The following is a 27,530-nucleotide window of genomic DNA, read 5'->3' as shown; positions in this document are numbered from 1 at the left end:
CCCCAGAATAAAAGTGCACATTGTAAATAGCAACATGTATAAAAAGCTATACCCACTGCCTCAGTATAACACGTGTCAACGCGAGGTCACAGACAGGGATGACCTCTTCCAAAATTAGTAGTAGAAAATGTTGCAGCTCCCTCTTATTAGTGCCCGCCAAGTGCTATTACTCTCTATGGGAAGAATCATGTTAGTGCTGCCCAAAGGCAGTGGCTGTCATTGTGAGTAGTCAATCCTTTTAGTAAAAAAACCCATCATAGCCATTCTTGTCTTGTCAGAGGAATTTGGAGTGGGGGTTGGAACTGGCAGGCCTTGCTGGTACTGTAGCATCAGCTCTCCCCTCCTTTCCCCAGCGATGGTTTCCGTGCCAATACGTACAAAATGCCAGTGCAAGTATGTCCTTGACAGGTGCTATTAGGCCAGAAGATTGTTTCACCTGTTGCAATTACACCTTGGAACTTTTTTACACATTTCTGCAGAGGTGAGATTTCCCAAATGAAATTATATTTTCCAACTGGATTGCAAATTTGAGGCATTTCACCCATTTACGTATCCCTTCAATCTGTCATCATTGATGCTAGAAGGGAAAAATCTGAAACAGAAAGGGAAAGCTGACAAGTCCTAAAATTAAAAAGTTATTGATTAATCCATTTGACTTGTTCTTTCATTCCAGTATTGTACTCCAGGAAACAAATGTTTAATTTATTTTGGATAAAGGGATTCAATTTGTGATAATGCCATGAAAATATAATATCCTTACAAACTCAGATTTCTCGTAGGAAAATGTTAATGAGTCTTTTCTATTACACTAAAAATACTGTGTAACAGAGCTGGTTGAATATTGCCCAAACAATGTTTCTGTACATTTGTCAGAATTGTTGCTTGCTTCAAGAAAATTCATATCCCATTGTACTCACTATTTGCTAACATTTGTGTGAACAGTTTTTGTTTAGGTAGAGATTGGTATGTTCCTTAAGATGTATCAGTTCATTCTAAAACAGAGAACAGATAGAGTATCAGGTGATTAAAGGACCAACCACAATCATCATTGATAATAATAAATGTTTTACTTTGCAAGCAGCCTATAACATCAAAACTGTTGATTAAAAATGCAAACATACTTGATATTATGCAACGTCTAGTTTAGGTATTATTCACATGCAGAAAAAGGATCAATGCCTGATTGTCAACTACAATTATTAAACATATTGTCAGAAGTCAGACTTGGTCCACAAATATTCATTAAATGGAAAAAAATTCAAAACGTTACCACAATTCCTTCACTGCAATTGATTAAACAGCATGTATTGTTTAATGGCATAAAAGATTTTTTTTCTCACTCCAAAGTGTTTTCTTTTAAAAATGTAAGGAGATATGAAGAACTAAGTTTTTATCTTTGTTTTGATGCATTGGCAACATTACAGTCCTAATCAGACCACTCAATCAGAACTGGGCCTTCTTTGCACATAGTGCTAATAAAAGACATTCATTGCCACAAAGTACATAACCTAAAGTTATTTCGACAAAATAAATGCCTTTGAAATTGTGAGAACATAGTTCATCAGCTCTTCCCTAAATTATAAAGTACAGTTAACCAGCAAGCACTGTGTTCTCTCTAAATATTAAAATTTGACATATTATAATTTCATAATTAGAGTTTTATTTTGGCTGGAGGAGTTGCTGGATTTTTAAAATTCTCATCACGTTCTTTAAAAAGATTTTTACTTTGTTTTTTAAAGAAAGTCATTAGTACTGGGGAAGAAACCTCTAAAATATCATATGAGTGTTGCCAATGCAGTTAAGTTATACCTGAGTCTGTAAAGAGCCTGAAACAATAACATTGAAAGGTAGGATTTGCAAAATGTGTTGTACCGTATAAGATTAGTTCGGATACCCCATGATAAAAACCTGAAAAATTTAAATGACAGCTTCTGTAACTATTTTATTACCCATAAAACTGATAAAAAAAGAAAGGGTCTGTAAAATATCAGTGCTCTCGCACAAGGTAGGTTTAATAATAAAATCACTGATTTCAATAGGCAGCTGGCTCACCCCAAATTCTAGGATTTAGCCAGGGAGCTCCTCTCCACATACACCAGGTATGCTACTGCACTCCCTCTGGCCCATGTTAAGACTTCCCTAGCGAAGGACGTTTTGGTGTTCAGCTGACCAAAGAGCCAGGAGCTGTCACAGAATGAAGGTAGGCAAGACCAGTAGAAAGCAATCAGTACACGTAATCTCATTCTGCTCTAAAGAGCCCTAGCAGCCTCTTTTGGAAAAGAGAGCTGCTGAATTACATACGGCACAGCTCTAGCAAGCTCACAGTTCATGATTGACTTTGGACTGGTCATTGCTCTCAGCCCAGATTTGTCATAGCCACTATCCTGTTAGTTTGCAGCAAGGAGGCATCAAACTCATTTCTCTCCCATTCTGCTCAAGAAAGTGAAAGTTAAAAAAATATTTTCCATATCACAGCAACTTCATTCTCAAGAGCAACAGATCTGGACAAACCCAACTGAAGGACTGAACGAAAATTCTGGATTGAAATAGTGATTTTCGATGAAGTTGCAGCTAGGGGCCAATATAAGCTTTACGATAGTTGCCCATGCATTCAGCTGAAATTCTAAATATAAACCACCATGAACTCTGGGGCAGTTCAACTTTGTTTTTCTATTTCTTTTCAGTGAACCCAACACCAGTTTTAAGTTTCTCATGACTTTTAGATTTGGTTATAAACATTTTCACTATTCTCCTCATGCATTATTTCATTTACTGTGAACTTCGTAATTAATTGTTGGGGTTTTTAGTAACTGTGTTGGGGATTTCTTGTAAAGCTTTTTGGCTGTGTTTGGTTTTAGAGCCTATAAATCTTACTGTATTTTATAAGACAACAGATTATTCAGACTAAGATATTTGATAATATGGTGAACTGTGTTGGTGTTTTCTTTTGTTTTATTTCTTAAAGAACTGTCATAAAGGCTGTAGGTATTTAGTGATATTAATTAAGAAGCATAGTACTCAGCAGATTAAACCAATAGTTTCCTTTACCTATGATCATCCAAAACATATTCATATTCCTTTCCTTCTTTCTCACTGATAGCCTCCTAATATTGTCATAATCTGTGTCATCATTTGTCCACTCCAGAAGGATATACTCCCTGGAAATTAATTTTTTGGGGGTGAGTGTGGAGGGGAAGTCCAATCTATTTTACTGATTTTGTGGGTTTTTTTAAAAAAAAACAGTATTTTTCATTAAACAGTGGTTCCTAATATAGTATATTTCTTTATTCTAGTTGTTTTCTCATTATTGACTCATTCTCCATTCATTCTCCCTCCCCCCTGTAGCAAAATAAGAAAAACAGATTACTGTAAATTTTGGCGCAGAGTGGTATTTGCATCATTTTCTTAGAAGTCACGTGCTTTGGATTTCCTCTTGTTTATGATATATTGAAATGTCTTCCAGATGTTTTTAATTATAAAAAGTTTTCAGGAAAGCAAAGTAATCCGTAATAAAATTTCCTCTACATTTTTTTAAAATAGCCAATAAATTAGTGTACTGTAGCTTATCAAACTGCCACATAATTCTACGTTTGACCCCGGTGCAGCAAGGTCTGGCATTTCCTTAGACAGCTAGTTTGGTCAGAGGCAAAGCAGGCTTCCCCAGGCATACTTTCAGTTCCTCTTCCAAAGGAGAGCATTCTCTTCCTGGGGCCAAGCCGGCAGTGCGAGCGCTCATTGGTGCAAGCGGCTCTGACTTCCTACACAAACATAATCCACCTCTGCTGCACCGGCTCGGAAGAAGCAGATGTGTGACATGGGTTATGCCAAAGTTTGGATTCAGGACAAAGAGAAAGAGAAAATATTTTAGCTGCTGGTATGTGATGCTGATGCTGTGCTGCATGAGGATATTTTCATTTATAAATTTTGGGCAGGTGCCCAGATTGCTGTGGTAAAATCTGGAAGAAAATACAATAAAAATTAAGATCAGTTCAATTTTCAGGGACATATATATGGGTGGGGGGAAGGCTTTAATCATATAAGACATTTTCAAATGGTCAAAGAACTGGACAAAGGACAATGGCTATGAATCCTTAAAAATCTTCCCTGAATCTACCCACTGTATTCACTCAGCTAACCGTTCATCCTAATGACACACCTGATGAGGGTGCTTACTCTAGGCCTGGTTTTTTATCAGAGTTAAGGTAGGCAGGGTAATAATGTATTATTACATCTACCACATGTAATAATGGGTATAGAATAATGGAAATAGAAACCAAATTTGCCAGTTCTGTGATTTTTCAAGCTGTGTGTGTATGCATGGGTGTGGTGGGTTTTCTTCTCCGAAATTTGTTACTAGAAAAAATCACGATGTGAAAGAAACATATAGCTTAGCAAACACCTTGGAGTTATTAGGTGTTGAATGAGACTTGCTGTTGGTTCATGGGTTTAGTGACCTGTGTGGATCTTTAGAGTTGTCCTTCCAAAAGATCTCTTTCTCTCTGGGAAACAGGAACTTTAGCAGGCGTCCTGAAAGACAGAAGTACAAAAAAGTAAGCATGTGCATTAGGTACTAGCCAGGTAGGGGGATTTTGTGGCACTCTGAGGCAAATTTGAGGTATTAGCTCAAACTGTGTGATGTTAGGAAGTGTAAAAGCAGGAAAGCATACAGGATCCTAATGGACTAGATCCTCCTGCTTGTCAGAATCAATTCTCTTCCAGAGGTGGGAAGGGAAGGAATCACACCTTACACCATACAAGAAAGATCTTTGTATGATATTTCGGGTTTTTGCAGAGTATCTAAGCACAGCAGGACTTGTAATTAAAGCCAATGACTGTTAATGTAGCTATCCCACATTCTCAGGTGGTATAAATGTTGTCTGAATTGTGAAAGTGAGCTCTGTTGGCTTGCACCACTCGAGACTCTTGCCTTTTCTCAGTAACTTGCCTTGAGTACTATTTCATCAGCTAGATTTGCAAAGAACGGTTAACAACCATGAAAAACTCCAAGCCTTTTATTTGCATTTACAGAGTAAAAGCAAAGATTTCACCTTACTGTTGAATCTACTTCTATTTAAGGGCAAATCATGCTTGACAAACCTGATCGTCTTCTATGACAAAGTAACCTGCTCCAGTTGATGCGGGGCGAGCAGTGGGCCTTGTCTACCTGGATTTTTCCAAGGCTTTTGATACAGTTCCACACAGCATCCTCCTAGAGAAAGGGATGTGTTACGGTCTAGACAAGTTGTCTGTGTGGTGGGTGGGGGCTGACAGGCCCAGAGAGTGGTGGAAAAATAGCTCTTTTTCAAACTGGCAACCCGTCACAAACGGGGTCCCCCAAAGATCAATATAGGGCCCAGTGCTATTTAATATCTTCATAAGTGAACTGGATGATGGGATCAGGTGTACCCTGACGAAGTGTGCTGATGACACCAAACTGAGTGGGGAAGTGGACACCTCGGGAGGGAGAGCCACCCTGCAGGAAGACCTGGATAGGCTGGAAGAGTGGGCTGACAAGAACCCTATGAAGTTCAACAAGGATGAGTGTAAGGCCCTGCACCTGGGAAAACATAATTCAGGAGTGCAGCACAGACTGGGACCTACCTGCCTGGGGAGCAGCTCTGTGGAAAGTGACCTGGGGGTCTTGGTGGACAAGCAGCTCAACATAAGTGAACAGTGTGCTGCTGCGGCAAAGAAAGCCAAAGGATCCTGGGTTGCATCAACAAGGTCATCACCAGCGGAGACAAAGAAGTCATCCTACTCTACTCAGCGCTTGTCAGGCCACACCTGGAATACTGTTTTAGTCCCTGCTATACAAAAAGATGTGGACAGGCTGGAGAGGGTCCCGAGAAGGGCCATAAAGATGATCAAAACACTGGGAAGCCTGCTATATGAGGAAAGGCTGAGAGAACAGGGTTTGTTCAGCCTTGAGAAAAGAATACTTAGGGGAGACATTATCGCCATGTTGCAATATTTAAAGGGTGGCTATAAGGAAGGTGGAGACTCCCTTTTCACAAGGAGCCACGTGGAAAAGAAGAGGTAATGATTACAAGTTACTTCTGGGGACATTCTGATTGGACACAAGAGGAAAATCTTTCACAATAAGAACAATCAGCCATTGGAATAATCTCCTCAGGGAAGTGGTGGATTCCCCGTTATTGGACACTTTAAAGATTCAGCTGGACAGGGTGCTGGGCCATCTTGTCTAGACTGTGCTTTTGCCATGAAAGGTTGGTCCAAATGATCTTTGAGCTCCCTCCCAACCTGATATTCCATGATTCTATGATTATTGCAAAAGCAGCACAGCACAGAATTTGGACGCAATTTTAGCATAGAGGAGACAGAAAGGTAAGAAATAGATGTTAGACAAATGTCCCTTTTACACCTCTTAAAAACAGCAACTGAGGGCAGTCTTGCCATCAAAATAGAAAATGATATCGAGTGATAAACAAGCTGAATTTTTTAAAAGGCTTACGGAAGTTAATTACATGTGATTTAGAGCTGATCTGGGTAAGGATGGTGTCAGGACTTGAGAAGATATGACAAAACTGCTGCCCTCATTACAGCAGCCAGCTAGCTGAGAACCTTGACCAAATTTTGAGAAAGACTTAAAATACTAATACTGACACCCTCCCCTAAATTTCCCCCTCAAAATCCCCCCAGGTTTTGAGATGACAGAATCTGTTGGTACCCATTGTTGGAGCACTTTAAGAACTATAGATCCAGTTATTTCTTGACAAGAGTTGTGCAGCACCATCGATGTTGGCTGGCCATGCATTCCTCTGTTTCCTGTGCTCCATAAATGCTGTTGTCAGTCCTCAGGCAAAGCTGCCACTAAGGGCAGGGGAGGTTTAGGTTTGATTTAGGCTGAGATGAACATCATCTCATCTGCTGCAATAGGTTTCTGTGGTATTTGTCTTTATGTCGTTTTTTAATGCTAAGGCAGGAAAACCTCTTGCCCTTCTGATGCAGTGGTAATGAGGACCGTTACAGACAGCGGTGAAGTGAGATGAACCACCGCTTTGGAAAACAACGTATTATTAAATGTTTGACTGCAGTTGTTTATTCTTGGCTGGACACTAGTAGTACCTGTAGTGCTACTGGGGTGTCAATATAAAGCTGAGTCTGTTCACTCCTAAATATTTCCCATGCGGAGAGTGAGGGGATTACAGTGCTAAGGAGAATTTTCAGGGGAGACTGTGCAACCTCGGTGGTCAAAGTCTGATCACTGCTCTGGCTGTTACCAGCACTGGTTGTGTTGAGGCAAATGGAGCTAGGAAAAAACAGCCAAAACAGGGGATACCACACATTTCAACCAACCTTACAAAATCCTGTACTGAACAACCTTCTGTTAAATTGACCTGCTGTTCCCTAATCCTATTTTACGATGAAAAGCTGCAAGCTGGTGCAGTATTGTCCAGTCCTTGTGTGTTTGAACCAGCAGAGAATAGCAGTGCTGATTTAAAAAAATAGTGAGATTTTGATTACATTCCTTTTTATACCACTACTCTTCTCTGGCCCTAGAGTCCAGCTCGATGCCGCTCCTAAAGGGTTGCCCTGCCTCCGCGGGCTGTCGCTGGGTGAAGGCTGCAGGGGCTGGCTGTGGGGCAGCGGCAGAGCTGCCCCGCTGAGGGGGAAGTGGTGGGCAGCGCTCTGCCAAGTGTCAGCAGCATTTTCCTTAAGCAGTGGCTGTCCTCTAGACACAACTTCACAGGCAGAGACCGGCAGTTGTGCTCCATCTATGACCGTACAAACTCGTCCTTCTGCAAATGGCTGCGCTGGCGGCCCAAGGCCTTTGTCCCCAGCAGAGGAAACTAGTGTTTCACAGAAAAACCTGAGGAACTTATGAGAGAAAAAGTGAGCTACAGGTAACAAAGAAGGTGTAGCTTTCTTTGGAAAAAGGATTTAAAGTGCTTCCTGATATTTTTGTTGAACTAAAACTGTACAAGCTGTGCTGTAAATGTCAGGGAAAGAGACTGGGGGAGGATTACACAGCTCTCAAAATGGCGGTCGTTACTGACCTTCAGCACTTTCAAGGGGCTTACTGAGAGCAATGAGGGGAGCAGAAGCGGTGCTGGTATCCTGGTCTCTGGAGGTGTTACGCTGGGCCTAAAATGCCTGAGAACTGGCTTTTATTTTCACATTTCATTTGCTCTTCACATCTGCAAAAGTCTCAAGAGTGAAGGAGGAATGGGCTCAAGGTCTTTGGGCAGCTGTGTTTGTGGGAGTGCAGTTAGGTGTCTGCTCCTCAGCCTACCTGTGGGAACAGGGCTGGGGAGGAACTTGTGGGATATTTGCTGACTGGCTCGTCCATCAGGGAATATTTATTTGTTCATTAATTTATTTTATGAAGATTGTACAGGCTACACAGTGCAGTTCTTCACTGATCAGTCTTTGTTCAGAGTTTACAAACCATGACTTGATGGGAAGTGCAACAGTATAGTCCGCCTCCTGCTTATGGAGCTAGTGGTGTACAGCAGGTTACTTAGGGGAAAGACTGTAAAAACAAGCCACAATACTGTGCCTTTGTAGAGAATGTTATTCCACCTTTTTTTTTTTTTTTTAATTGAAAAGTTTTTAAAACTTTTAAACACGACTTTGATATCCCCATTGCACTGGACTAGAAATGCAATTGCGTTAAGGAGGCTATCCACACAAAATTAGAAAATAGAATGCTGGCATAGCTTTCTGTTACATTAAATTTCTTTTAAATAAAAAGGAAGCAAGGAAGCCTACAAGAGGTGGAAACAGGGTCAGGTCACTCAGGAGGACTTCAGGGGCATTGTCTGAGCGTGGAGGGATGGAGTGAGGAAAGCCAAAGCCCTTGGGGAGTTGGACCTAGTAAAGGGTGATAAGAAAAGCTCCTGCAGGTACATTGGCAGCACAAGGAAGGCCAGAGAGAATGTGGGCTCACTGTTGATGGGGGTAGTGAAGAAAGCAGTGCCAGACTCTTCTCAGAAGCACCCAGTCAAAGGACAAGTGGCAACGGGTACAAACTGAAATGCAGAAAATTCCACTTAAACATAAGAAAAAACTTTTTTCACTGTAAAGGTGATGGAACACTGGAACAGATTGCCCAGAAAGGTTGTGGAGTCTCTGTGCTTGGAGGTATTCAAAACTGGACTGGACGTGGCCCTGAGCAGCCTGTTCTTGCTGACCCTACTTTGAGCAGGGGTTTGAACTGGGCAGTCTCAAGGTGCCTTCCAGCCTCAACTATTCTGTGATTCTGTGAAATTCTATAATTTGCAATTTAAACCAATAACTGTGCTAACAATCTGGACTAAATTAATCTTTCTGTAAATCAATTCATATTCGTTATCAAAACTCTGTCAACTTAATTTAACCTAAACCTAAGTGTTCTATAAAAGCTTTTATTGAATCAGAGGCCAGCAGAAATGTGTGCAGCTTTTGATTCCAATGAAATCAACCTGTGTTTTTTTTAACAAATAGTCTCTTTTGAAAGTGAAACTGGCTGGAAGCAACAGAGAAACTTGCTTTATTGCTTTTCGTTGTTCAAACTGAGAGAAACAGCAAAAGTAAATGGAGGTCATAGGTAGTGCTAGGTAAACTGAATTAAAAATATGAATTTGTTTACAATAGCAATGCCACTTTTAGTAATACAGTGAAGAAATTAGAGTTTTTACTGATACCTTTATTACATTGACAGAGCCCGTTTGATCTTTTGTTTGAGCTTTCTCTAGCTCTTTCTCTTTTCATCAAATTTCTCTGACCCAACTCAAGTGCTTCATGGTTGTAAATACATGCAAGTTCCTATAATTTGTATGTGACTGTAAGAGGTAGACTAGTGGAAATCATGCTAAGAAGGTGAGTAATTTACTCTGGAATGAGCACAGCCCACTGCTGTCATTGGCTCCAGGAGGAGGGATGCCCATTTGTGCCTATGTGTGTTGAGAAAGGTGAAGGCTGAGTTAAAGCAGATTGGCCCTGCTTTATTTTACACCCTCCTGTTAGCTGTTCTGCTGATAATTCTGCCTGATCCTAAAGTCCATTTCTGTTCTTGGGTTGTTAAGGTGGTCACATTTCTTTTGCCACTTATACCAACGAATAGCTACCATGTTACTTGCCTTCCTGTGTACTGTCTGCAACTGCAGCTGCTGACCGTAAGCTACATATGCTTGACTGTGACTCCTGGGAACCAGTATACCTGTTTTTCCACCCCTTGATCTGGTTGGGCTCACTTTAAGTAGCATGTTGTGCAATGTGGATTAAATTAATGTGTATGGCATAGACTAGTGGTACTACGTGGGACTTAGAGAGAATACTGTCCACCAGGCATCTCCCTAGCTGGATGTAGATAGCTGATAGCATTTTTTTCATCGTGCCTAAACTAAAATAAAAGAGGTCTGTGACCCCCTTCATTCCTTAAGCAGTGTACAGGAGTTTGTGGCTATTGTTTAATTCCTTCTGTTGTAGGCTTTCTCCATGCTGGTTGTGTATGATATATAGATATTCCCTCATATACCTGCTACATGGACTCTGGCCTCCTTCCCTTGGCAGTAATGCTGATATTTGGCAGGAGCAAGGACCTTTTCTTGCCCCTTTTATTATGAGTGAACTTCCAATACATAAACAGATTATTTTTTGACAAATGTAATATGCACAGTTTTATCTTACTTGTTTTGTATTTATTCCAGCTCCATCTTGAAAGGAATCACTGTGAAAGATTTGTTTAAATTTTTGAAGTTCCTTTTTAATGCAAACTCTGATTCAGCCTCTAGCGGCACATGATACTGTAACCCAATAATACTAAGCCTTCTTTTCTTAATTCTTAAATGTTTCCCTTCTTCCTTCCCTTGTGGAATAGGTGAGAAAAGCAATTGCCTCCACTGTTTAATGCATCACAACTCAAAAACTCACTCCATCCATGTAATTTTGAGTCCCAGCCCAGCTGGTGGTTCCTAGATTTCAGGCTCTGAATATAAGTTCAGCACTTTTAAATGAATCACTCTGAACAGTACTTCTGTCAAAGAGTATTTTTTTTTGTTTTTGACTGGAAGGTTTTCCTGATTTTTCAGATGCAGACTCTGAAAAAACAACATTTTTTCCTGTTTCCTTAAAGTGCTCCTTTTCTTTCTATTGTCTTTTAGTGCAACAAAGATGTGTGGGATATACTAACTTTGCATATAACTGGCCTTGTTCTTACTTATTTGTGAAGTGATTTCATCAAGATTACAATGGACACTTTGGTGTTTTTGCAAAGTCCTGTCTCTTGAGGAGCACTTTTTACCTCAAGTCATGAGGAGTTAGTGGGGTAAAGTCTCCTTTTCATCTGCTGGCTGTGGACAGTTCTCTTCAAAAACAAGTTCATGAGTAAAGTCCCAGCTCTCCCTGGGAAGCTTGGGTTTTAATAATTTGCCTGCTTATGAAAACATATTGTCTACTCGGAAAACAGAAACAATGAAAATGTATAATGAACTGGGATACATTTTCAGTTTTGATCATTAGCATACAGCCCTGGTCTTCATTCTTAGTTTCTTATTGATGCTAGTTGTATTGATTAAATAGGGTGTAAAGAAAATCACATAGTTTTCTTTTTTAACTCTTTCCCCAAGGATGTTTGTTGAGTGCCATGCTGCTTCCTTCCATAGAAGCAGACAGAGTCTCTAAGGTGCAGGTTTCTTTGTTGAAGTCTGAATGGGAGACATGTTTTTCTGGTTAGTCTGGGTGAGTTTTGTTGCAATTTAATGCAGAGAGTTAAACAAAAAACTACCAGGGGAGGTTTTTGAAAAAAATCTTGTCTATATTTATAATGATTACAAATAAATAATGTCAAAATAAACATGTGAAGAATCATCATCTACTTCTAAAACTTTATTCATAATAGTATTCACCTCTTAAAAAGAGAAAAAATACAACAATTTTGCAGTCAATTCAGGGTATCTCCTTGCTTGCATTGAGTTGGCTGAAAATGAGTATCATTTCAATAAAAATTCTTAACTTTAGATTGTTCATTTTGAAACATATAGAATAGCTTCTCTTTTTGAAAAACAGTGTACACTGAAATAAATTTGAAATACTAAAAATATTTTTTGAAATAGTTCACTGTTTTAAGATGCAACCATTTTTTATAACCCCTTGGATAATGTTTTCAGTAAATGAGCCACTGATTGACAGATATCTCATGTTAAACATAGGGATGTTTTTAGGTTTTTTGCAAAGATGAACCTCCTGTGGAGAAAAAGGATTTGACAAAGAAATAGTGAAAATGAAACCCAACAGGAACAAAAGAAGAAAAATTTGAAAAATCATCAACCATCTTTATTCACAAACAGTGAGTTCCTGAGGCAGAGCTGTTTGATACTCCTCATTTCTGGAAGAAGGAGTGTGGAAAAGAAAGACAGGCTTGTAGTCTGTCCTGCCTTTCCAGATGCTTGTTGCCTCTCTGCTTCAGCATGGTGACTGGCCTGCTCAGATGAGAACCCTTAACCTGTATTCCTCAAAAAGTGAACTGTCTACCTTAATTGATTTGAATAATACTGTCATTGTAAGTAGGGTTCATTTTCACTAAAACAGGTGAGGGCATAAACAAGTAGTCTTAGCTAACAGAATTGAGATAACCTCCAGGAATAAGGCAATGACAAATTGCTGATGATAGTAGCCTTTTCAGCTAGCGGAGCTCTGAGTGGAGGAGGATCTGTGAACACAATGTACTTGAATGACTATGAAAGGCAAATGATTGAGGAAGAGCATAAGATGAGCCATATCAGACCCAAAAGCTCATCTAGCCCCGTATCTTTGTCCCAGGAGTGGTCAAAAGTTGAAGAATTTAGATATTCCCCCCTGGAATACTCTTCTAAAGACAACCAGGCTGTCCTGGACTTGGTCAGCCAGAAGGGGGGTTTCTCTACTTTGTAGGTCTTCATAGTTCTTTTCTCCGAGAATCCAGTCTTTTACTGAACTTGTGCAAACTTTTGCATCCCCGGTGACATCCTTCTTCAAGCTGTTCCACAGCTTGACCGTACATTGTGTTGTTTTGAGTGTCGTATCTGCTCATGTTGTTTGATGCTTCTGAGCTCTCATATTGGAAGAAGCAGTGAATGGATCCCCATTTACCCTTGCCACACCACTCATGAATTAATAGGTCTCTGTTGTATCCTCCCTGTGGCATGTCTTCCATAGAGGCAGATCCCAGTACATTCGGTTTTTTCCTGTCCAGCAGTCATTCTGCAGCTTTTATTAACCATGCCACTCTTCTCCAAGCCTTTTCTATTTTGATTATATCCATTTTATAAGTGGGATCAGAACCAGATATAAGGACTCTGTGGATATATGCACTGATACGATCGAGCTCTCTGCTTCTTTCGCAGTGATTTCTAACATTTAATTTGGTGTTTATTTCTGACAGCTCTGTTCTTTTAGGTGAGGTTTTCATTATCTGTTATACTATCTGTATTACTTGTCTGGCTATTACGTTATGAATACTATGCTATCCAGGTATTCCTCTTGGTGTAGTAGTGACTTGGAGCCCATCATTTTATACATAAAGTTGGAAATGTTGATTCCAATGTGTGTCACTTTGTATTTACTTACATTAAATTTAATTGATCATTTTTTCACCCAGCGGTTTGTCTCATAAAATCCTTTTGCATTTCTTCACAGTCAGCCCTTGTCTTTGCTACCTTAGTTATCTTTCCAGCCTCTAGAAGCATCTGAATCCCCAGCCTTACTTCTGGAGCCCCTTTAAAAGCAGACTTCCTAAAAGCTCCTGCTGGATGATGCTGACTAATGCTGAAAGTGTAAGTTTCAGGCAGCAGGGTGAAAAGAAGGCGCTGGAGGCAGGTTCCCGAACGTGGAAAGCTGATGTACTTATGCACTGTGCAGTTTTAATAATTGATAGAAGTAGTTAAAACAGAGCTCTTGAATGATTGTGCAGGGTGCTGAAGAATATTTTTCCCAAGTTGGGCCCCTTGCCATATGTACAGTATTATTACTGTAACTGTATTGTACCATATAAATGAATGATTTATGTAGTGATTTATCCACTCTACCATGACTATGTGACCAATCTCTATTACTAGATCATGTTCAAGCCTTTACAATGGCAATACATGCAGCTTTGTATTCCGGAGCATTACCTGGTCTTTAAGCAATAAGACCCGATAGGGCGTACATTATTGGCCGCTAGAGCGTACCTCCATGTGTTCATTAAGCACATGTCTGGAGACCGCAGTCCGGGTCTGCATCCACAGAAGCAGCAGGTTTTGCTGGCCATACAGTCCCAGAATTGTTTTCCTGGGATGAGAGAGAACATTTGTAAATTTTATGTGAGACCAAAAAGTGGTTTGTTTTGCTTTTACTCAAACTGTTCCTAGATAAAGAAAAATAGTAGAGGGTTGGAAGAGACATTCAAGTGACGATCATTTCTCATCCAGCTTTTAACTGATGGTTCAGATATTTTTGACCGGTGGTGCCGTGGTAGGTTCTTCTGACATTGTGGCAGGTGCTGCTATGAAATTCTTTACTCTTTTCCTTTTGATTCTGAGTCAGTTGCTTTCTCTCTCAAGTTGGCTTATCTGGCAAATGAGACACTTTATGATCTTTTGTTTTATGACAGAAGAGCTGTTGGACAGCAAGCAATGGGTGGACGTGGTGTTTTAAAATGATAACCAGACTAAGATTAAAGGTGCTGTTGTCTGTGACCTACCTGATGTCCCTGTACCTTCGGAGGTGTAGTGGCATTGGACTATACAGATATGATCTTCCACAGGAAGCTGTGTCTTGGGGCTTAGACTTATTATGGGATGATTTGAGGAAACTTGCCCTGATGTGGCAAGGAGTAGGTACCTACACTGTGACTGATAGAAAATCCATTCGGTCAGTTTGGCAATTCAATAATGAGTTCACACTGTGGAGGAAGAAGTAGATCCTGAGTGTTTACTACTCCCAGTATATTCTTTTTAATAGAAAGTGAAAGATCAAAACAGCCTAGCTGCCAATGAAATGAGATAAAAGTAGTAATTCGTCTGACAGACTTCTAAATGTATTCCTCTAGACTTTTTATTTCAGCAGTGATTTAGCCCTGGCTAACGCTTATTTCCCATGCAGATTTTCCAAGGGCTGGACTTTATTTCCTCATTCAGCCTCTTTTTCTTAAAAGAGGTATCAGAAGCATAAATGCATCTGATACATTCTTTGTAACAAACTGGGAAAGATCCAAAATGTCCAGCTGCCAGGAGAACTCTGCTGGAAGGGCAGTTAGCCACAATGCCGCATGTATAACCCCAGGGGAGGATGAGTGGGAAAGGTTTAGAGCACAGTGAGTAGCCATAGAAAGACACAAAGGTGGTCTGGGCAGCGTAACAGAGCATCCTTCACAGAAATTACAACTTAAGTCATATTTCTGTTTGTATTCATTGTGTAAAATTGCATTAATGCTATGAAGTAAAATAGTGTTCTCTATATCATAGGGCCCCTGACTCCGCTTCCCAAATTGAAGAGGAAAAATCTTGGCAGAGGGAGGACCTCCATCCTGTCCTGTGTTGGTAAGGAACAACTTTTCCAAGTTCCCCAAAAAACTCTGTTTAAGCAGTTGCTTGCTTTGTGGTTTCAGTATATAAAAATGTATATATGGAGGCCCAAATGCTCCTGCACAGGGCTGGACAAATTCTGCCTTAGAGCAGAAGAATTCTTGATTTTCTTTTTTTTGTTTGTTTGTTTGTTTTCTTTCCCTTTTTTTTGCCTCTGGAAGAATGGAATCAGTTATCAGTGCTGTGAAAACTTCACATTTCTACAGCATATGATGCAACACTGTGAACTTGGCTTGCAAAGCAGTTGATTTAAAACAGTAGAAAGTAGAAAGCATCCTAAGATTTGTTCCTCTAAATTTTGTTTATTACAGACATATGGATATGAAAGGGCATAATTTTGGTAGCTAGATCTAATCAGTACTTTGTTTATAAAGTGCATCAAACCCACACATCAATAGCAGTCCATCTTAGTGCGTCTGCATTCCAGATCGTTGTGTAGTGTAAGTTAAGTGTTCCTTTCAGTTCTGCTGGAGCCCAGCTGGTCTTGCTTAATTTCACACTATTTTATATTCTGTTTATTACTGAGGCCAACAAATATTTTATTTTAGCTGTTTGTACATGTTAAACAAACACGGGATCCTGGTGGAATGTCTCTGGCAGAAACATGCTAATTCCTTATACCCTCAGAGTCCCTTCCACGCTTGAAGGAGTGGGCTCAGCCAGTTAAATTAGGCACCCAAACAGGAAAACCACAGACACACGATTACAGTTTCAGCCAAAGCTAAATGGTGCACCATGAAAGTCGTGTTGTTGTTTGGCTTTTTCACAGTGAGGCCTGCATGAGCAGAGACAGCTGGCAATGTCTCTGTCAGAGCCTGCCCGTGGGAAGCAGGAGAAACGGGATTCCAGCTTCATGGAATTGGTTTAGCTCTCCTCCATGAAAAGATCATCATAGGTCCCCAGCAACTAAACAGCACATTTCAGTTTCCAGACAGTGTCTTACATGCCCGGAGACTGGAAAAGTCTAAGGATCTTGGGCTTCATTTTTCTGCAGTTTTCTGCCCTGGTTGAGGTCACCAGGCCCTAAGCACTGCTCACGGTGTTCATGAGTCTCACAGAGCTGCTGATGAGGTTGGACTGTCAGGAGAGGTGTTGAGTGCCTCCCGTGCTGCCTGCTTGATGGCTTGGTGGTTAAGAAACATTCACAGGAGATACTAATTTGGGCATTTGCAGGAATATTTCAAACCCAGTCTTCCACTTACTTGCCAGTGCTCAAACCACTGGGATGGTAGATTTAAAAAGAAAGGGCACTACCATAAAACACCATTTAAAGAAATAGTAGGCCTGCTGTTTTCATTGAAAGACAGTGGTGCAGACAGTTCTGTAGTGTAACTCCAGAATAGCTTCAGACAACTTTTTCTTTGTCTGTTCAGATACCTGAGCATCTTGCATTCAGAGAGGTGAAAATTTATATCCAACTTGTGTTTGTGGCTCTTCTTGGCTGGTTCTGGTGGCTCCTTCTAAGACCTGTGCCCCGCTGTTAGTGCCAACACTACCTAAAGTTCTTATTCTTTTGTTAGGAAACTTAGGCATTAACACAAGTTTTGTTGTGCGCCTCTTCAATGGCTGCAAGTCCAAAAGTTAGGGGTACCAATGTACAACTTGTAGTAATTCATTTACCTAGCCCTTAGCTACTAGGATGGTATGTACCTTAGAAACCCTTAAGGGAGGTAGAAATCTGAATATAGGCTGCTAGACCAGTCCTGTAGAGAGCGACAGTGAATGATCATTGTGACTGTGGTCTGTCATGATGAAGCACAACTGTGCTACTTTATTTACTGTTAATAGAGACTGAGCTGTATATTGTGTTCTTACGCTGCCATTGCCAGACTGTAGCTGGAGAGTGCTTGGGACTATGAACTAGCGCTCAGTAAAGCTGTCTGGTTTCACACTGTGTCCTTCGTGGAGTATATTAGACTGTGAGCTGTCCTGACTTCTATTTTACTTCTGAGGAAAGCTCGAGTGGTGTTTTTTAACTCTGAAACCGTAAGCAGTTTGGTCCTTGGCTACCTTAAAGACACAGCTTCACTACATGGCGTGCTGCAGCAATTTAGATTGGCTGCAGTAACCAAGCTAGCAGTACCCTCATTTAACTGGGAAAGAGCTTGTTACTGTCTTCTTTTAAAATTCTTCAGATCTGAAAATTATTTTCCAGCCCTTTGGTCCAGACAAGGCCAGGCTTCTTGTTTTATCCCATGCATCTAATAGTAGCTATTTTGTTTTTAAAAAGACTGAGCCAAGTTGCATGCAAACATTTTTTTGGATGACGGATCTTTTTTGTGGTGGTTTGATGGTATTGTAGATATTGATTACAGTTTAGTAGTGTTCCCTCAATAAAAATTGCTCAGGTGTGGTATTTGTAGAGGAAAATAACTTAAGAGTGATCAAAGATGTAGGACTCCTTGTTTCTATGTGAACTGAAATTTTGTTAGTCTGGTGGATGGAAAAGGCCAAGGGACGGTTGTTTGCCTAATGAGGGCAGGATACAGCTGGGAGGAATCTTGAAACTCTGTTGCAGGGTCTGCAAACAATCTAGTCACATCAAATAGATGCCCACTGTTTGCCAAAAATCAGTGAAATAGGGAGATAATGAGGGAGATAATGAGGATAATGAAATAAAGAAACAGAGAGCACTGTTGTTTAAAACAGTGACCTTTTTTGAGATGTGCCATTTACACGAGCGTTCATATGAGTGTTGGCCCACTTTGATTTTACAATACTTAGTTGTGTGATGGCTTCTTGCGATAGCTGAGGAAGCACCCTGTGGCTGGCCTCACTCTAGGCTCGATAAGCTATTACAGTAATGCTGTAGTTAATGGTTTCTGGAAAGTTGATATCTGTCTGCATTTGAACGCACACATTTTGGGCTAAATATTGAGAAATCACAGGTATGTAATCCTGGGTGTGCCAGCCAAGCCTGTAGAAAAAAGCTCATTAGGATTAATCTCTAGCAGGGTGACTAATGCAAAGAGAATGAGGTACTTTCCTCCCTGAGACAGCAGAGATTTGACATAGCTTTCAAAGGGGCTTCACTGGAATGCAGTCGGTTGCTTTGTGCAGTAGGTATGCTAGTTTATTTAATTTAGGACCGCTTGCTTTAGACCAGAGAATACTATAATAAATTAAAAGAGATATATAGCAGCATACTCCACAAATAAGTTTAAAACAAAATATCTTACTCAGTTTGGAAGAAATGAGGTACATAATTATCCAATGTACAGTAAGAATATTAAAGGCAGCAGCATATGAAAGCTGTCTTACCTCCCTCTCTGCTCTTTGAGTTTTGCCAGATTTTTATGTTTGAGCAACCATATTTATAAGTGATGCATTCATTACATCCCATCTCTTTCTAGTTTTCACAGTGACTTCCACATGTAATATCAGGAAAATTAGTTGCAGTCAAGATTACTAATGCCACGCAAAGAAGACACATTTTATTAACAGTTCTCCAAAATCTTTCTTAGGTGGAATATTACTTACTGGTAATACAACAGGATTTTTTCCTTGCAAGTCAACTAATAGCAGTCAAATTCTTTTGAGTGGTATGTAATTGTTAGTCCCATAAAAAGAAAAATAAATTGCTGTTTTTATCAATAAAGCTATACAGAGCCAAATGCCAACACAAAGAAAATTTCAGTATAATTTACAGTGTTTAACCATGTTGCACTGCATTCCGAAGTAACACACTGGTATTTGTAGTTTCAGATTGAGAACTTTATATTTTTCCTCTGCATTTTTTCAAAATTTCATCTGTGTTACATGTTTCATTCTGGATAACTTATCAGGCATGGTGAGGATATTTGGAGATCCTTTCTAAAACTCTTAATCATTTTTCAAAGAAAGTTAACGGAAAGGGTAGATTTTCTTGATAATCCTTTCAAAATTAAAATATAACACAAAAACACTATGTTTAAGTGACATTAAGGGTCTTACTTAAACCAACTAAAGCTGGGAAATTCAAAGTGAATAACTAACTCTCTCTTGTAAACTGCCCTCATGTATTACAGCTGACAGTGGGGAAACAGAGGTTCAGAGAGCAGTTCAGATAGTAATCTTAAGAGTTTGGATATTGCCTGAACCCCAGTAGCTGGGAAAGCAGCATAGATGTCTTTCAATACCATTCTTTCTCATGAGAGAGATGGCATTTCCTTTTACTGGTCCTGCTGAACATGGCTTTGGCCGGTTTATGCTTCTTTCCCTGGTTTAATACTAGGGGCTGAGTATCACACAAGTAGTTTCCAACAAATTAGAGATCTCAAATTTGAAACTGAAGCCTGGAGGATCTGATGCCAGGCTTGCTTTCTCTCCCATCTCTAGTTAAAAGAAACCACAACTAACCAGAACCCCCTTTTGCTCTTTTAAACATCAGAAGGATCCAGATTCTCCCCTGTTTTCATTTGGGGTCCAGGCTGACCTTTTTTCCATCGAAACCAGTTCAGTATTCTGTGTTTACGCACTTTATTAGCTTCATATTGCCAGAATATCAGATAAGTATTAGTTAAGCACAGCAGGACTTGTTAGGGAGAATCTGTTGTAGAGCTCCCATAATTCATGTGATTTATAGATCATTCTAGAAGTTTATTAAAATTCTCCAAATATCCTGACATATCCAAGAAAGGGGAGGTTTTGTATGTCTTAGTGCTATTCCTTTAAGCTGAATGGCAGATTTTTGTGTAGAAGAGGGAATTTAATATCCTTGGTTTTTTTTCAAATAAGCTAAAACCAGTTAATTTGAGGCAGCAGAGAAACTTTGCCTTTCAGCCACTAACACTAAGGTTAGCCCATATTTTACAGAACTCTTGCAAGCAGAGCCTGCAGTCTCTGATTAATGTCAGAATCTCCTTTCAGTTTTTCTCTGAACACATTACTTTAAAATTTGCATAATTGTTTAAAGTTGCACATTTTGCTGATACTGCCCCTATTAAATGATACAAGAAAACACAACACAACATTACATTCCATTACCGACAAGATCAAAACAGAAAGTGACACTTTTATGCAGTTGTGTATTTTGTGAATCAGTGCAGTAATTGGAACATATTAATGATTTCCTTGACTCCCCCTTATCCTGCTCCACCCTTGCTCCCCCTGAAACCGTCCATGTAAACTCTGAGGATATTTAACACATTTTAAGCTGTCCAGTTCTATGTAGCTCCTTGTAAAGTAATTTGGAATGATGATTCCTACTAGGAGAGACGTGCTCAGACATAAACTCACACATACACATAGCAGCACATAAAGCATGAACCTGTTAAGTATTTCACCTTTTAAGAAATGACAGAATAATTACAGGACAACATGTCCTTCATGAGTAAAAACAACTAAGCTAAAGTGGTTTCAAGGCTAGCATGGCCTACTTCTCTTCTAGCAAGCTGCATAAATCATAAACTGCTAAGGGACTGATTCATACACTGAGTGATAACTGGAGTCTATATAATGGTGTATTTAAATGTGTGGGTAACATACACGTACACTGAACTGACTTCAGGTCTTAGTTACAGCTAGGCAACAGAACTGAGTTGATATAGCCCAAACCCTGACTTTGTACACAGATATAGAAAGTGTAGAGGATGAACCGCATGCTTCCTTAATGAAGGGTAAATAAGTTATTCCATTTTCAGACCTCTTCAGGAGGGGATTGTAATAGTTGGTAAGTTGGCCTCAGACTGAACTTAGCGTGTTAGAAGTTCTCAGTCCTGGAATGAATGTTCCTGGCTTTAAAAGAGAAGAAAAAAGGGGTCTATCATCTAATTTTACCTGTTTGGGGGTGAATAAACATAAAAGTGTTGACGTTTGGAGTATTTTAAAGAAAACATGCCTTTGCCAAAAATAAAAACAACCCCAAAACAGAAATGTCATTCGGCTTTTCAAGTTACCTCTTATCTCTTACTGTGTCTTTCTGGTGAATAAATTGTTAAACTTCCTCGTATGTTTTTATGACCTGAAATCTTTCAGATGCTGCGGATAATCTATATTGCTGGGATGATGTTTCTTTCTCTGAACATTTTAACTGGACAGATTGCACATATGCTCTAGCGTTACCAAAGGCCAGGTGAATCCTGAAGAGCTGTAAGCAAGGGTAACTCAACCTCTGAAGGTTATGCAGAGATTTAAGCTACATGAAAATTATACTTGTTGGAAATACCTACTCTTTACAGACAGGGGGGCTTCTTTTTTTTGCACATAATTTTCAGGCCACAGTTTCAAAGGTACACTTAATAGACTTCTCTTTGTGTACAAAAACCTTTGCCCCTTAATACACAGTGGCACATTGGTTGGTCTAGATAGCTAACATTTGCATGCATAGGCAGTAGATTCTGTCATTTATGCATGTAGATAATAGAATTTACATGCATAAAACTCATTTGGACTTGGCCTCAGAACAGATTGGGAAGACAGGTATTTAAGATTTGAGGGACAGACGCACAGTAGGGGACTGCTGGGGTAAATGAATGGTGGTTGAGTCTGGAATATTGAAATAGGGATGCTAAAGAAAGGATGAAGACAGTGCTCATCTGTATTTGAGTTGTGCTGAAAGCAAAAATACAAAGAGCAAGGCAAGAATGATATCAAAGGTCACCTTTCATTGTGAAGAGAACTCTAACTTGAAACATGAAATTTTCTTTTCTGAAATATGTTTTTGCCCTATGGTCTCTGTCCAGTGATGGCCTTTAATCTGTCCTTCATGAAATTTCGGCCATAGCGTAGTACTTCATATCACTGATACCAAGTCATTTAGCAGAGACTGTAGACATTTAAGGGTCAGTCCTTCAGCTCAGGTGAGTTTTGTAGGCCCATTGAAATAAATGCAGTGATGTTGGTTTTGTGCCAGCTGAGAAAACGTGCTCGAATATTTAGATTATTTCAAAATTACTTCTATTTCTAGATTATCCCTCTATTTGATCTTGGTCAGCCAAGAGTAACATTTTGTTTCTGAAGTTCAGGAACAGCTTTTACAGTGTAAGAGGAAATTGGTATCCAGATCTAAATTTTGCCATCTGGGACCCCGACTAAACAAAGCTTGTCACCCACACCAGGGCCACAGCACACGGGAAGGTGTCGTCTGGAATCAGACCATGAAAAGCCTTTTACATTTTAATATCACAGTGGTCACTTGACCTAGCCCAAATCCACTCTTTGCTTAAATAAGATCTCACCGAAATTAATATGAGTCCCATTGGAGTCAATAGGATCTTTTTATGAGTGAGGAGAAAATTCTTGTGGCTCTATTTCAGTGCACTGACTGCGTAATATCAAGGCCTCTGCAGCAATGCAGTTAAACACAAGTGGGTGAAATATGGAGAGAGCAGAAGTCTTAATTTCAAATTTCTCGGGTTTGTCAGATTATGTTATATAGTATCAGATTGTTCTGTGAAAGCTGAGGCCACAGGAGTCCCATTACGCTTCCTGGGCTAGATCCTTGTGTGATGTAAATTGATGTAGTGCTACTAGAGTAAGTGGAATTGTGTCGATTTCACTAGCTCGGGATTTAGCCCACTAGGTCTGAGATAGCTATAAACCTCACTGTGCACTTTGAAAGTTATACCCCATAAATGCTTCCGCAGTGTAGTTTTTTTATAGTGTCTATAGGAAATCCACTTTGTCTCTGTGGCTTAAAAACAGTAACTAACCAAGGTCAACTTCCTCTCATTCTCACACCATAATTGTTAATACTAATAAGTGGGATTTTAAGTGTAGTAAACACACAAACACTTAGTGTGTTTGATCTTTTTTTCACTTTTTAGTTTATCACTCTGAACTATTTGTATCATGGATCATTTTTACAAGTACATAAACATAAAGGCAATATCACTAGCAGGGACTATCTCAGTGCCGTATGTAGTAGGGTATCCCTCTCTGTCAATGCATGTGTGTACCTGCATGTATGTGCTAGATATGTATACACATGCACACGAAATTAGTATACAGTTAAGTGTCCTCAAACACGCACATTCTTTTTCCCTTGGTAACTAATGAAATGACATTTTTGCAAGAAAGCGTTATGGCTCATAGTGTTAGCCGTTCCAGTGTCTAGACTGAACTCCATTGCACTTATTGAATGTGCCAGTGATTTGGCATTAAGAGTTGAGGTTGTTTTCCTGACAGTCATTTGAAAGTGTTTTACAACCATTATCTTATAAGTAGATTTGTTTCTGCAAGGGAAAGAAAATCATACTAAGTGAGGTATAGAAGCAGGCATCCATGTGCTTTTCCATTAGTATACAGCAGCTTATATTTTGGTAAACACAAGGATAATATAGGAAAATCCATTTTCTCAGTTGCACAAACAGTTCAAAAGAGATTTATAATGAAGTGGCTTCTAGCAACCTTTATTTTAATACTTCATGGTCATCTTTGGTGAGAAAAACTCTCAACTTCATTCCCCTGTTAATCTTTTACTTGATGTACGTCAAATAAAATGCAGTAGTGGTTCTGGATGTAAGACAACAGGACTCTAAAAATATTATATAACTTTCAACAATACTTTCAAGATACCTTAAGTCTTTCTGGATAGGGAGCTAAACAACCCTTCTACATCTGTTTGCTTACTGAGTATAGCTAGTTTTTGGACTTGTCCTTAGTAAGAATGAGGGGAAAGAACAGAAATCATTAAAAAATCAAAAGAACTTATTAAGATATGGACTGTATAACCAGAGTGACCACAGTTGTTACCACACTAACTCTTAATGTAAACTAGGATCCTGTAGGTAATTGATTTTGCAGCATGGCAGCCAAACTGACAAAAGACAAGAAAATCTGGATCAGATTGGATTCACTTAAAAAAACACCTCACTTAAATGAAAGTACTGAAACCATTTCATTTGCTCTGTACTGAATTAACAGTTTGATGTCAGGTGCTGGGAAAGGAAAGAAATTGAGTTAAGGAGTAGGTTGATGAACAAATAATGGTCCTGTGTTTAGAGTTCCCAGCTGAGATGTGAAGGAGCTGAGTGTAGGCCACTTGTCTGTCTGTGTCCTGCTGCAGAACTCCTATGTCTCTGAGGCCACGCGTCCTGCAGTGGTGAAACACTGGCTGCAGTCTGTGTGTGTGCCCCTGCCAGTACTGCTCACTGGGAGATGGCACTGCCATGATCCTCTAGGCACTGAAATGATCTGAGTTACAGGAGACTGCTTTTACTGGGGTTGGAGTGAGGTGGCTTCTCTTTTTAATGCAAATAATTCCTGTAACCTGGTTGACACTGCAAACCTGCAAAATGGAGAAGAGGTACATGGAACTGTATCATTAATTAGTCCTCTTTTTGTGGACAATCTGCAAGAACAGGGATTCAAAGCACCTTCTCCTGGGAGCAGGTTGTTATCAGGCGCTTGTGACATTCCCTTGAGAGGCTGCAGGCTCTGGTTCAGATTTCAGCTACGAATTAGGCTGTGAGTAGATTTGAACTTGAGTGTCTTGAGAGAAACCAAGGAGAACAATAGCAGATTCACACTGTGTCATGCCTCAGCTCCAGTGAGTAATGCTAAATTGCTTGCATTGTCACAACCACGCGCTTCCCCTGGTGATCTTAATGGGTCCCTGTAGATCCGGTGGGAATCGCAACACTGGCTGCAAAAGTTTTTTAAGATTGTTTCAAGACATCATGGAACACATCCAGAACCCGGAGTGATGTTTTCTTATGGGCCTCAGACCATAGAATGTTTAATTACTGATGCCATTACTAAAAATAGCCATAGGAAAAGGCACAGTTTAATCTTTTAGAGAAATGTTTGGGGAATGGGGGTTAGAGCGACTTTTTTTAGAGCATAATTTCCCTATAGGCTAGAATCTATATAATTATAGTAAAATTATAAAAACGGATTGCCTGCCCTTTTGTATTCAGACAGTGGGCACATTGTACCCATGTTAAACCAGCGTTGCTGTTCCTAACTTCTTGTATATTTTTCTTAGCCCTTTCATTTCATACACTAATCTTCACCTAACTTGTAAAGTTTTGATGGGGTGTTTGATGCCAGTTTCAGAGGTGATGTGTAATTTGGATTTCCTTGCATTTGCTCAGACATAATGAACCCAAATTATAGCTAGTGAGATTTGAAAGCATATTGCAAACTGGGTAAGAATCTAAGCCAATAAATATAAGGGACTCCAGAAGGTATCAGATCTTGAATACAGTATATATTAAGGGCATCACCTGCATTACCTTTGACGACTCCTAGACTCTGATGAACTTTTGAGTTAATTAGAGTCACAATGACCACTAGATTTTCTTTCCTGTTGAAGCTCAAGTATTAGTCTTGGGATGCCTTTTCAAATTGACTTGCCTATTTGTACTTTAAATTACACAGCTAGTAACAATAATTAGATTTTTACATTCCTGAATATGGATGTGTGTGTCAGAAGACTCAAGAATGTCAGACAGATGAATTTTCAAAATGAGCCAACAACTGAAGAAATGGAAGTAGCCCTAGTGACCCTGTAACATGTATCCTTATCTCTAAAAGTTTTTTGAGAACTTGGAAAATTCAAACTGCAACTAAAAAGCACTGTTTATCCCCAGGCAGCCTTGATTTGCATGATCAGCACTTACTCAGCAGAGTACCATAGGTATTGGAGACCTTCGTATATTAAATGGGTCACATTTAACTGTCCTTGAACAATTTATCCTATGTATTAAACATAAACAAGCTTTTTGTCATATTCAGCACCACTGTTTCTCTTTTCTCTACATTTTCTTTGATACAGGGTAGTTTTTCTATAGGAAATTTTAGAGGGCCACAGTGAATATGTTATGCTACTTTCCTTCCATAGTCTTGTTTAAGAATTCTGCTTCTCTCATTTCATTTTCCTTGTTGGTTTTTTTCCCAAGTGTTGGGTAATTCTATCTAAGCAAAAATTAAAATTAAAAAAAGTTGGGTTTTATAGATGAGGATAGTAAAACAGATTACACACTCTTTTTTAGTTTTCTAAATAGCTTTTGGAGAGTGATTGTTCATCTCTTGTCATGTAAATACACTGTCATGTAAATCCACTGCCCATGGATCAAGCTCTCTGTTGGTAACCAGAAAGAAGATGCAAGAGACCACTGGTTTTCAGAAGCTACAGAAGGAAACTGGTAGCAGAGTTCAAATGTAAATAAAGATGGCAGGAAAATATTCTTTTCTCTTTCATAATAAAATCCAAACAAGTCCTTCTTTAACATCCTTTGGTGTTTTCCTGTGATATGTTAAATAAAAGGGTTTTCCTTTATGTTACAGGAGATACCTTTCTGCCCATTAAAATTCTCTTCTTTTTTAATAGCACCCAGGAAACCTTTCTCAAAAGCTAGTGAGTGGTTTTACACCCTGAATAGTTTTGAACAGAATTCCATGAAGTCACTGTATCCTATGCCAAAATGTAAGACATGCATTCAGTGCAGAGAAAGAAGAGGAAGAGAGTGGAGAAAAAAAACTTTTAACAGTTACTTTACATGAAGAAAGCTTTAAAAAGTGTTGGTTTTAAGCATGCTACTAGCTTTGATGTAATTAGCTTGCTCTTAAAATTATTGTACACTAAAGTCTGAAGGAAAGGGACTGTATTTAAATTATAAATTCTACTTGCTGTGCATCTCTGTTTCCCAGATTTGTAAGTCTACAGTCTCGCATATGCAAAAATTCTCTATTTAGATCATCCATTTCCAAAATCCCATATATTGTGAAAGCTTGGAAGTCAAAATCAAACACTACTTTCTGTGAAATATGGGGTGATATGTCAGCAAATGAACCAGATTTGTTCAGGATTGTTTGAAATTTGGCCCATTCAGTGTGAAAATCTAAACACATTAAAAGATTCAATCCTAGGGGAACTGAACACTCCTAATATATACAGGATGTAAAGAACTCTTAAGATAAAACCTTGAATTTCAGTGTCTGAGTTTGAAATAGCTTTTTTAAAAAAAAAAATCATTCTTACTATTAACATTCCTTTTTTTCTCTTTCTCTCTCTCTTTTTTTTTTGTTGTTTAAAGAAAAGCCTTAGCAATATTCATTAGA

General features: G+C 39.4%; 1 long non-coding RNA gene across 6 annotated transcripts in view; it reads left to right on the top strand.

Annotated features, from left to right (window-relative positions):
* Positions 1-27,530, top strand: part of LOC134519509 (uncharacterized) — a 480,646-nt gene that overhangs the window by 307,359 nt on the left and 145,757 nt on the right. For all 6 annotated transcript variants that reach the window (XR_010072240.1, XR_010072242.1, XR_010072241.1 and 3 more), the window contains one exon: positions 15,426-15,500. This is a non-coding gene — a long non-coding RNA (uncharacterized LOC134519509). The remainder of the gene's footprint in view (positions 1-15,425; positions 15,501-27,530) is intronic.

This window comes from Chroicocephalus ridibundus, chromosome 8 (genome assembly GCF_963924245.1).
Source record: "Chroicocephalus ridibundus chromosome 8, bChrRid1.1, whole genome shotgun sequence".
NCBI classification, from domain to species: domain Eukaryota; kingdom Metazoa; phylum Chordata; class Aves; order Charadriiformes; family Laridae; genus Chroicocephalus; species Chroicocephalus ridibundus.
The sequence above is the reverse complement of the archived record's forward strand: the minus strand, read 5'-3'. Positions and strand labels throughout refer to the sequence as shown.